We start from the raw sequence: 12,233 nt of genomic DNA, 5'->3' as shown, positions 1-12,233 counted from the left end.
AGGCAAAAGGAGAGGAGCACCATTTGGCTTTCAGGATATCATTATACAAATTATAGGCCGCACTTCATCTTGCAAAGCATTCCAGCTGTCAGAACAATACCGCACCCCCATAAGTGACCCCATTTTACTGAAATGCAGTATGAACGCGATGCAGTGTAGTGTCACATAGAGCGCATCCGCAACATATTTCACACCGTGGATTCCCCCGGCAGTCACAAGGGCGAGATCACTGCTGCAGCTGGGTAGGTCAGTGTGTGCGCTCATGATTGCGGCAGACAATCCGCAGCTATGAATGGACACACAAAGCTACCCAGCTGCAGCAGGGAGCTCGTTAGTGTGACTGCTGGTGGGCATCTGCAGCATGTAATATGCTGCAGATGTAAGCCGTGTGATCCTACACATTATGCATTCATTTATTTAATAAATATTTTTATTATTTTATTTTTTTACACTTTTTTTTTAAATCCTTTGGAATACTTCGTATTCCAAAGCATTGCAGTTTTATGCTGCCTGCTAGTTTTTCACTTCCGAACATGGCTGTAAGGGTGAAACTGGCGGAACCAAAGTTTACTCAGTCCTGGCAGTGCCGCAGGGTCCCGGCTGTCTGTTACAGCAGAGTCCCTGCCGCGATCTTATGGGTGCACTGGGCAGCACCCACCAGAACCATGTACGTGTATACTTGTCCTGGTGCAGGAACGTGCATCCTGCCTGGACGTGTATACACGTCCATGGTCGTTAACGTGTTAAGGACCAAGCCATATTTTGTAAATCTGACCTCTGTCACTTTATGCAATAATAACTATGAGTATCTTTTACTTATGAATTTGATTCAAAAATTGTTTTTTCATGACATATTCTACTTTAAGAGAGTGGTAAATTTCCGTTGATACATAATTTCTTGGTGAAATAATGCAAATAATAATTTAATGAATAATTTAATGAAAATTTTGAAAATGTTGCATTTTTTTCAACTGGACATGCCAAATAAATTATATATTGATTCACATATACAATATGTCTACTTTATGTTGGCATAATAAAATAGACAAGTTTTTACTTTTTGAAGACAGAGGGCATCAAAGATTAGAAGCAATTTTTGACAAAAATTTCAAATTTCGAAAATTTCAGTTTTGAAGTGAATTTGAGGGTCTTTATGTTAGAAATCCCCAATAACTGACCCCATTATGAAAACTGCACCCCTCAAACAACCCAAAAGGACATTCAGAAAGTTTGTTAACCCTTTAGGTGTTTCACAGGAATAGCAGCAAAGTGGAGGAGAAAACTCAAAAAAAAATTTTTACACTAACATTTTCTTGTAGCCCCATTTTTTACAAGGGGTAAAAGGAGAAAAAGATCCTCAAAATATGTAACACAATTTCTCTCGAGTAAGGAGATACCTCATATGTGGATGTAAAGTGCTCTGTGGGTGCACTAGAGGGCTCAGAAGGAAGGAGTGACATTGGGCTTTTGGAGAGCAAATTTTGCTGAAATGGTTTTCGAGGGCATGTTGCCCCCTTGACCCAGAAAAGCAAAAAAAAAAAAAAACTTGCGCACTATTTGGGAAACTACACCCCTCAAGGAACTTAACAAGTGGTACAGTGAGCCTTAATACCACACTAATGTTTGACGACTTTGTGTTAAAGTTGGACGTGAAAATGAAAAATTAGATTGTTTTCACTAAAATGCTGTTACCCCAAATTTTTCATATTCCCAAGGAGTAATAGGAGAAAAAGCCCCCCAAAATTTGTAACTCCATCTCTTCTGAGCATGGAAATACCCCATATGTGGACTTAACCCCTTAAGGACGAAGTCCATTTTGACCTTAACCCCTTAAGGACCGGGGGGTTTTCCGTTTTTGCATTTTCCTTTTTTGCTGTTTGCCTTTAAAAAATCATAACTCTTTCAATTTTGCACCTAAAAATCCATATTATGGCTTATTTTTTGCGCCACCAATTCTACTTTGTAATGACGTCAGTCATTGTGCCCAAAACTCTACGGTGAAACGGAAAAAAAAAATCATTGTGAGACAAAATTGGAAAAAAAAAACGCCATTTTGTAACTTTTGGGGGCTTCCGTTTCTACGTAGTACATTTTTCGGTAAAAATTACGCCTGATATTATTCTGTAGGTCCATACGGTTAAAATGATACCCTACTTGTATAGGTTTGATTTTGTCGTACTTCTGGAAAAAATCATAACTTCATGCAGGAAAATTTATACGTTTAAAATTGTCATCTTCTGACCCCTATAACTTTTTTATTTTTCCGTGTATGGGGCGGTATGAGGGCTAATTAATTTTTTGCGCCGTGATCTGTAGTTTTTAACGGTACTATTTTTGCATTGATAGGACTTATTGATCGCTTTTTATTCATTTTTTCATGATATAAAAAGTGACCAAAAATGCACTATTTTGGACTTTGGAATTTTTTGGCGCTCACGCCATTGACCGTGCGGTTTAATTAACGATATATTTTTATAATTCAGACATTTCCGCACGCGGCGATACCATACAGGGTACATTCACATGGGCAGGGGCTTACAGTGAGTATCAGGCTGCAAGTTCTCGATGCAGCTAATTTTGCGCGGCAGCTCAAACTCGCAGCGGGAAACTCGCTGTAATCCCCCGCCCGTGTGACTGTACCCTAAAAACACTACACTACACTAACACAAAATAAAATAAAAAGTAAAAAATACTACATATACACATACCCCCTACACAGCCCCCCTCCCCAATAAAAATTTAAAACGTCTGGTACGCCACTGTTTTCAAAATGGAGCCTCCAGCTGTTGCAAAACAACAACTCCCAGTATTGCCGGACAGCCGTTGACTGTCCAAGCATGCTGGGAGTTTTGCAACAGCTGGAGGCACCCTGTTTGCGAATCACTGGTGTAGAATACCCCTATGTCCACCCCTATGCAAATCCCTAATTCAGGCCTCAAATGCACATGGCGCTCTCACTTTGGAGCCCTGTCGTATTTCAAGGCAACAGTTTAGGGCCACATATGGGGTATCGCCGTACTCGGGAGAAATTGCCTAACAAATTTTGGGGGGCTTTTTCTCCTTTCACCCCTTATGAAAAGGTGAAGTTGAGGTCTACACCAGCATGTTAGTGTAAAAAAATAAATTTTTTACACTAACATGCTGGTGTTGCCCCATACTTTTCATTTAGACAAGAGGTAAAAGGGAAAAAAGCCCCCCAAAATTTGTAATGCAATTTCTCCCGACTACGGAGATACCCCATATGTGGGCGCAAAGTGCTCTGGGGGCGCACAACAAGGCCCAGAAGGGAGAGTGCACCATGTACATTTGAGGCGATTTGCACAGGGGTGGCTGATTGTTACAGCGGTTTTGACTAACGAAAAAAAAAAAAAAAAAAAAACACATGTGACCCCATTTCGGAAACTACACCCCTCACGGAATGTAATGAGAGGTGCAGTGAGAATTTACACCCCACTGGTGTCTGACAGATCTTTGGAACAGTGGGCTGTGCAAATTAAAAATTTTGTACAGCTCACTGTTCCAAAGATCTGACAGACACCAGTGGGGGGTAAATGCTCACTGTACCCCTTGTTACGTTCCTCAAGGGGTCTAGTTTCCAAAATGGTATGCCATGTGGGGGTTATTTTGCTGTCCTGGCACCATAGGGGCTTTCTAAATGCGACATGCCCCCGAGCAAAATTTGCTCTCAAAAAGCCAAATATGACTCCTCTTCTGAGCATTGTAGTTCGCCCATAGTGCGCTTCAGGTCAACTTATGGGGTACCTCAATACTCAGAAGAGATGGGGTTACAAATTTTGGGGGGTATTTTCTGCTATTAAACCTTGCAAAAATTTGAAATTTGGGGGGGAAACACATTTTAGGGAAAATTATTTATTTTTTTACGTATGCAAAAGTCGTGAAACCCTTGTGGGGTATTAAGGTTCATTTTATTCCTTGTTACATTCCTCAAGGGGTCTAGTTTCCAAAATGGTAGGCCATGTGGGTATTTTTTGCTGTCCTGGCACCGTAGGGGCTTCCTAAATGCGACATGCCCCCGAGCAAAATTTGCTCTCAAAAAGCCAAATATGACTCCTCCTCTTCTGAGCATTGTAGTTCGCCCGTAGTGTACTTCAGGTCAACTTATGGGGTACCTCCATACTCAGAAGAGATGGGGTTACAAATTTTGGGGGGTATTTTCTGTTATTAACCCTTGCAAAAATGTGAAATTTGGAGAAAGGCTAACTTTATTCCTTGTTACGTTCCTCAAGGGGTCTAGTTTCCAAAATGGTATGCCATGTGGTTTTTTTCCCCTTTTCTGGCACCATAGGGGCTTCCTAAATGCAACATGCCCCCCAAAAACCATTTCAGAAAAACGTACTCTCCAAAATCCCCTTGTCGCTCCTTCGCTTCTGAGCCCTCTACTGCGCCTGCTGAACACTTTACATAGACATATGAGGTATGTGCTTACTCGAGAGAAATTGGGCTACAAATATAAGTATACATTTTCTCCATTTACCCCTTGTAAAAATAAAAAAATTGGGTCTACAAGAACATGCGAGTGTAAAAAATGAAGATTGTGAATTTTCTTCTTTACTTTGCTGCTATTCCTGTGAAACACCTAAAGGGTTAAAATGCTGGCTGAATGTCATTTTGAATACTTTGGGGGGTGCAGTTTTTATAATTGGGTCATTTGTGGGGTATTTCTAATATGAAGACCCTTCAAATCCACTTCAAACCTGAACTGGTCCCTGAAAAATTGTGATTTTGGAAATTTTGTGAAAAATTTGAAAATTGATGCCTAACTTTGAAGCCCTCTGGTGTCTTCCAAAAGTAAAAACTTTTCAATTTTATGATGCAAACATAAAGTGGACATATTGTATATGTGAATAAAAAATTTTTTTTATTTGGAATATCCATTTTCCTTACAAGCAGAGAGCTTCAAAGTTAGAAAAATGCTTTAAATTTTCAAATTTTTCATCAAGAAAGGATGCAAGTTACCAAAAAATTTTACCACTATGTTAAAGTAGAATATGTCACCAAAAAACTATCTCGGAATCAGAATGATAACTAAAAGCATCCCAGAGTTATTAATGTTTAAAGTGACAGTGGTCAGATGTGCAAAAAATGGCCGGGTCCTAAGGTGTAAAATGGCTGTGTCCTTAAGGGGTTAAAGGGGTTCTCCCTTGCTTATACTGTTTTTTTTTATTATGTTTGTGTGTTATGTGTGTATAAGTATGTGTTTTTTTATGTGTGTTGTGATTATGTATATATGTATTTTCTTACCTTTTGTGAAGATCCGGAAGCTGGCCCCTTTTTCTTCCAGTGGGTTGCTGTGCACCTCGGCCTCCGCCATGTTGTGTTCGGTAAGTGGGATCTTCTGACGTCCGAGGCAAATCTTTTCTTCCTGTTTCTTCCGTGGCTCAGCGACGAACCTGCGGCCTCTTCCAGCGCATGCACAGGTATTTTTATTTTTTTTACCAATAAAGTTTTTTTTTGTCTAATTGACAAACTGTCTGCACTTGCGCAAAGCTACGCTATTAGCGTAGACCTGTTAGCGTAGCACTTGCGTACTCGCGCAAGCGCATACAATTTGTCAATTAGACAAAAAAAACTTTATTAGTAAAAAAAAAAATTAACTGCGCATGCGCCGGAAGAGGCCACAGATTCGTCGCTGAGCCACGGAAGAAACAGGAAGAAAAGATTTGCCTCGGACGTCAGAAGATAGGAAGGACAGAAGCAAGAACACCCCCCCGACATCCTACTTACCGAACACAACATGGCGAAGGCCGAGGTGCACAGCAACCCACTGGAAGAAAAAGGGGCCAGCTTCCGGATCTTCACAAAAGGTAAGAAAATACATATATACATAATCACAACACACATAAAAAAACACATACTTATACACACATAACACACAAACATAATAACAAAAAACAGTATAAACAAGGGAGAACCCCTTTAAGGGGTTAAAGGAGTACTCAAGAATAGGAAAATTGTACTCCATATGCCAGCAGTAAAAAAAATTAAGAGGTACTACCTTCCATTGCTCCCCCGATGCCTCTAGTAACCCGCTCCGGTCTCCGCCGTTATCCTCTTCCTGGTTGCCGGTGGTCGGCGAGTCATACTGCACTCACCGGCCGCAGCGAAGTCCCGACTCGACCGGCGATAGGCTGAGCGGCAGTGTGACGTTTTCCGCCACGGCAGCAGGTGCCGGGGAGGAAAACGTCACACTGCCGCTCAGCCTATCGCCGGCCGAGTCAGTACTTCGCTGTGGCCAGTGAATGGCTGAGCGCAGTATGACTCGCGGACCACCGGCAACCAGGAAGAGGATCGCAGCGGAAACCAGAGCGGGTTACCGCCACATACCGATAATCTGTGACCTTTCAGTCCAATAGCCAATAACTTATACCGATAGTCTGGTATAATTTATCGTCTTTTTCCCCTAACAACCCCCCACCCCCACCACAGAAGCCGCTGCAGATCAATGATTTAAAACGGGCGTTTTAAATCAATGAACTGCAGCGGCTTTTGCGGGGCCAGAGACCGCCGCCCGCTTCTCTCCCCCTTCCTATCCTGGGGTCCTCCCTAGTCCAACCACCACTGCCGCTGCCCCATTTCCTCCCTCATCCGCGGTTTTATAATTACCTGTTCCCGGGGCCCGCGCTACTTCTGGCTCCGGCGGCATCCTGAGCTGTCACTGTGCGCACCGACGGTGAAGTCGCGTTGAGGACGTCACTCGTCATTGTGCTGCGCAGCGCACAGCAATAGCGCAGGACGTCGCAGAAGCCAGAAGTAGCGCGGACCCCGGGAACAGGTAATTATAAAACCGGGGAGGCAATGGGGCGGCGGCGGCGGTCTCTGGCCAGGGAGGCGGGGAATATCAGCAAGGTAATTGAAGATACTAGTTCTAGTTTGCATCATGAAGTTGACATGTTTTTACTTTTTGAAGACATTAAACAGGGGTGTGGAAATTTAAAAAAAAACTACTTGTCCAAGGGACTAAAGCGGAACACAATCTACTTGTCCCTCAAGAAAATCCACTTGTCCTGGTTGATGAAATAATTTCAACCAAAATAGTCTGATCCCCCCCACTAGACCACCAGGGATGGATATAAGATCCTTTAGACACTGCTGACAGCGGTGATCTAATGGGTTAATAGGCGATCGCAGTATGCCGGGATATTAGCGGAGGGAGAGCTGTAGCTCCTCTTACGCCTGAGACAAGCCCAGAAAAGTCTAGATGTAACTTTTTGATCACCTTATAAAAAATTTCTCATATGAAGTGACCAAAAATGAGCAATTCTGGACAATTCTTTACATTTACACCGTTCACCGTACGGTTTAATTAACATTATATTTTAATAGCCTGGACATTTCCACATGCAGAGATACCACTTGTGTTTATTTTTGTACATTATTTGTATTTAAAGAAAATTGGAAACTTATTAGGAAAGGGGCTTATTCACATGTATACGCACTTTTCAGTCTCAATAGGGACTTATGTGTTACTGGGGGGGGGGGGGTCTGCTTCTCCAGTTTATGTGCTGCATTTTGTGTCAGAAAATGCTGGAAGTTGCATTTAGTTACTAGATAACTACAACTCCCAGCATGCCCTGATACAGGCTATGGTTGTGTGGGTGTTGCAGCATGTTGCACTGTATAGTAGGACAGTTAAGGTTATTGTGTAACATGCTGGGAGTTGTAGTTTTGGTTTGTGTCAGCTGCAGAGCCATAGTCTGTGTCAAGGAATACTGGGAATCGCAGTTAGTAACTACAACACCCAGCATGCCCTGATGCAGCCTATAGCTCTGCAGCTGACCCGAACCAAAACTACAACTCCCAGCATCTTGCACTTTATAGTTCTACAGTTTAGGTTATGGTCCAACATGCTGGGAGTTGTAGTTTTGGTTCGGGTCAGCTGCAGAGCTATAGGCTGCATCAGGGCATGCTGGGTGTTGTAGTTACTAACTGCAATTCCCAGTATTCCTTGACACAGCCTATAGCTCTGCAGCTGACCCGAACCAACACTACAACTCCCAGCATGTTACACTTTATAGTTCTACAGTTTAAGTTATGGTCCAACATGCTGGGAGTTGTAGTTTTGGTTCGGGCGTGTTTGCGTGCATCCGTGGGGCTCTTGGTTGGCGGGTGAGTATGAAGGGGGCGGGATTCTGGGGGTGCAATTTAGTGCGGGTGCCACTAAAAATAAATAAAATTAGATGGCACAACTGCCCTAATGCCCGACGTGACAGTCCGCTCCTATACAAAACATTCATACATACACATCATACATGCACCAGCCACTGCCCCCATATCATACATACACACACACACCCGCCACTGCCCCCCCCGCATCATACATTACATACACACATACATCATACACACATACACTCACACCATACATATGCACACATCATACATACACCTGCCGCTGCCCACCCCACATCATACATCACATACATACACATCACACTTAGACATCATACATTACATACACATCACACTTCGACATTATACACACATCATACATTACATACACATCACACATAGACATCATACACACATACACTCACACCATACATATACACCATACATATGCACACATCATACATAAACCTGCAGCTGCCCCCCCACATCATACATTACATACATACATCACACTTAGACATTATACACACAACATACATTACATACACATCACACAGACATTATACACACAACATACATTACATACACATCACACAGACATTATACACACAACATACATTACATACACATCACACATACATCATACACTCACACCATACATATACACACATCATACATTACATACACATCACACACATTATACATTACATACACATCACACATAGACATCATACACACATACACTCACACCATACATATCCACCAGTGTTTCCCAACCAGGGTGCCTCCAGCTGTTGCAAAACTACAACTCCCAGCATGCCCAGGGCATGCTGGGAGTTGTAGTTTTGCAACAGCTGGAGGCACCCTGGTTGGGAAACACTGATATACACCATACATATGCACACATCATACATACACCTGCCGTTGCCCCCCCCCCATCATACATTACACACACATCACACATACACTCACACCATACATATACAACCACTCTTCCTTCCTGCCGCCTGTATTCTCTGCCTCCTCACCTGAGCCGCCATGAGTGGACATCAGAGCTGTAGTCCCGGCCGGTGTGAGGTGAGATTTCCGTCCTCCCCTCCCCCCCTGCTCTGTGTTTTCCTCGTGCAAACAAGCAACCTCCCCGTGGTGGATTAGGTCCTGTGGAGACAGAGGGGAGGGGGAGGGATAGAGCTGTGTGCGGGGGGGGAGGGGATAGAGCTGTGTGCCGAGCTGTCTACATCCTCTCTCTCCCCCTGCTGTGTCTTCTGAGCTCCGTCCATCCTCTGGGAGGGGAGATGAGGGGGCTCTGCAGTCAGCTGGAGGCCGCCGCCCCCTCCATACACTCTGAGGGTCGGTGTGAGGTGGAGACTTCCATCGGCTCCTGCGCCTCACACCGACATTAAAGAAAAATAAGGGGGGAAGTCTGTCAGTCCCTGCTCGCCCGATACAGGGCTAAATCTATAAACAATTCACCTGCCCAGCACCCAAAACTACTTGTCCCGGGCGTCGGGCTATAGGATTTCCACATCCCTGATTAAAAGGGCTTCAAAGTTTAGCAGCAATTTTCCAATTTTTCCCGAAAAATTTCAAAATCGGAATTTTCAGGGACCAGTTCAGTTTCGAGGTGAATTTGAGGATCTTTATGTTAGAAATCCCCTATAATGGACCCCATTATGAAAACTGCACCCTTTAACCTCTTCAGGACGCAGGGTGTATGCATACGCCCTGCATCCTGAGTCCTTAACCCCTTAAGGACCGGAGGTTTTTCCGTTTTTGCATTTTCGTTTTTTGCTCCTTGCCTTTAAAAAATCATAACTCTTTCAAATTTACACCTAAAAATCCATATGATGGCTTATTTTTTGCGCCACCAATTCTACTTTGTAATGACGTCAGTCATTTTGCCCAAAAATCTATGGTGAAGCGGGAAAAAAAATCATTGTGCGACAAAATTTAAAAAAAAACGCCGTTTTGTAACTTTTGGGGGCTTCCGTTTCTACGTAGTACATTTTTCGGTAAAAATGACACCTGATATGTATTCTGTAGGTCCATACGATTAAAATGATACCCTACTTATATAGGTTTGATTTTGTCGGACTTCTGGAAAAAATCATAACTACATGCAGGAAAATTAATACGTTTAAAATTGTCATCTTCTGACCCCTATAACTTTTTTATTTTTCCGTGTATGGGGCGGTATGAGGGCTCATTTTTTGCGCCGTGATCTGAAGTTTTTAACGGTACCATTTTTGCATTGATAGGACTTATTGATCGCTTTTTATTCATTTTTTCATGATATAAAAAGTGACCAAAAATGCACTATTTTGGACTTTGGAATTTTTTTGTGCGCACGCCATTGACCGTGCGGTTTAATTAACGATATATTTTTATAATTCGGACATTTCCGCACGCGGCGATACCATTTATGTTTATTTTTATTTTTATTTACACTGTGTTTTTTCTTTTATGGGAAAAGGGGGGTGATTCAAACTTTTAATAGGGAAGGGGTTAAATGATGTTTATTCACTTTTTTTTTGCACTTTTTTTTTGCAGTGTTATAGGTCCCATAGGGACCTATAACACTGCACACACTGATCTTTTACATTGATCACTGGTTTCTAATAAGAAACCAGTGATCGATGATTCTGCCGCATGACTGCTCATGCCTGGATCTCAGGCACTGAGCAGTCATTCGGCGATCGGACAGCGAGGAGGCAGGTAGGGGCCCTCCCGCTGTCCTGTCAGCTGTTCGGGATGCCGCGATTTCACCGCGGCTATCCCGAACAGCCCACTGAGCTAGCCGGCATGCTTTCGGTTTCACTTTAGACGCGGCGTTCAACTTTGAACGCCGCATCTAAAAGGGTTAATAGCGCGCGGCACAGCGATCAATGCCGCGCGCTATTAGCCACGGGTCCCGGCCGTTGTTAGAGGCCGGGCCCGAACCGCTATGACGCGGGGCCACGCCGTGGCCCCGCGTTATAGATCGGGAGTGGACACATGACGTTCCAGTACGTCATGTGTCCTTAAGGGGTTAAGGACGTATGGATACGCCCGTGGGAATTCCGGTCCCGCCCGGTTCCGGCGAGAAGGCATCCCAGCATATCGACCCCCCATGTCGGCGATCGCGGCAAATCGCAGATCAATTCAGATCTGCGATTTGTCGCTATTCTGGGCTGATCGGGTCTCTGGTGACCTGATCGCCCGGAAAATAGGGATGATCGGAGCTGTCAGTGACAGCCCCGATCATCCTAAGGGATAGGAGCAAGGTTGCAGTGGTGCCACCTCCTCCTATCCCCTGCCATTAGTCAGCAATGACTACTGACCAATGGCAGTTGAAGACGGGGGTGGGGTTACCATGGAAACCCCCCCGCTCTGCCCACCCCTGGATGTCGGGCAGAACGGGGGGAGAAGATGGCGGCCGGTACCGGGGGAGAAGATGCGGTGGGGACCGCCGATCATCGGTGGCATCAGCGGAGATCAGCTGCGGAGGTAGGGAGGTGACAGAGCGCAGCATCAAGGAAGATGGCAGTAAAGCGATATTTACTGCTGCCTACCTAGTGGTTGCGAAACTGCAACTCACAGCATGCCCAGATAGCCAAAGGCTGTCTGGGCATGCTGGGAGTTGTAGTTTTGCAACATCTGGATGGTCACAGTTTGGAGACCACTATATACAGTGGTGGTCAAACGGTAGCTCTCCAGATGTTGCAAAACTACAACTCTCAGCATGCCTAGACTACCCAGGCATGCTGGGAGTTGTAGTTCTGTAACATCTGTCCCTTCAGATTTTGAAATTTTCATGAACATTTTGAAAATTGCTGCTATACTTTGATGCCCTCTAATATCTTCAAAAAGTAAAATTAGGTCAATTTTATGATGCCAACACAAAGTAGACATATTGGGGGAGATTTATCAAAAGATTTAGACTGGTTTTTCTTGTCTAAATTTGTCGCACAGAAAGTCGCAGTCTAAATATGTGCGACTTTTCTGCGACTTTTGCTCTAGAGGATTTTTAGAACATGATGCATGCAAGTCTATTTTAGACTGAAATGCATTGAAAAATGCATTGGTGCTGAATTTATCAAAAGCGACTTTTCAGCGACAAGTCG

At 43.8% G+C, this 12,233-nt stretch overlaps 1 protein-coding gene across 15 annotated transcripts in view; it reads right to left on the bottom strand.

The window, feature by feature from the left end:
- The window catches only part of RNF212B (ring finger protein 212B), a 465,717-nt gene that overhangs the window by 443,243 nt on the left and 10,241 nt on the right, over nucleotides 1-12,233 (bottom strand). The gene's annotated exons all lie outside the window — the stretch shown is intronic.

Source organism: Hyla sarda, chromosome 1 (genome assembly GCF_029499605.1).
Source record: "Hyla sarda isolate aHylSar1 chromosome 1, aHylSar1.hap1, whole genome shotgun sequence".
In the NCBI taxonomy this organism is placed as follows: Eukaryota; Metazoa; Chordata; class Amphibia; order Anura; family Hylidae; genus Hyla; species Hyla sarda.
Note: the sequence above shows the minus strand (reverse complement) of the source record. Positions and strands in the feature narration are given on the sequence as shown.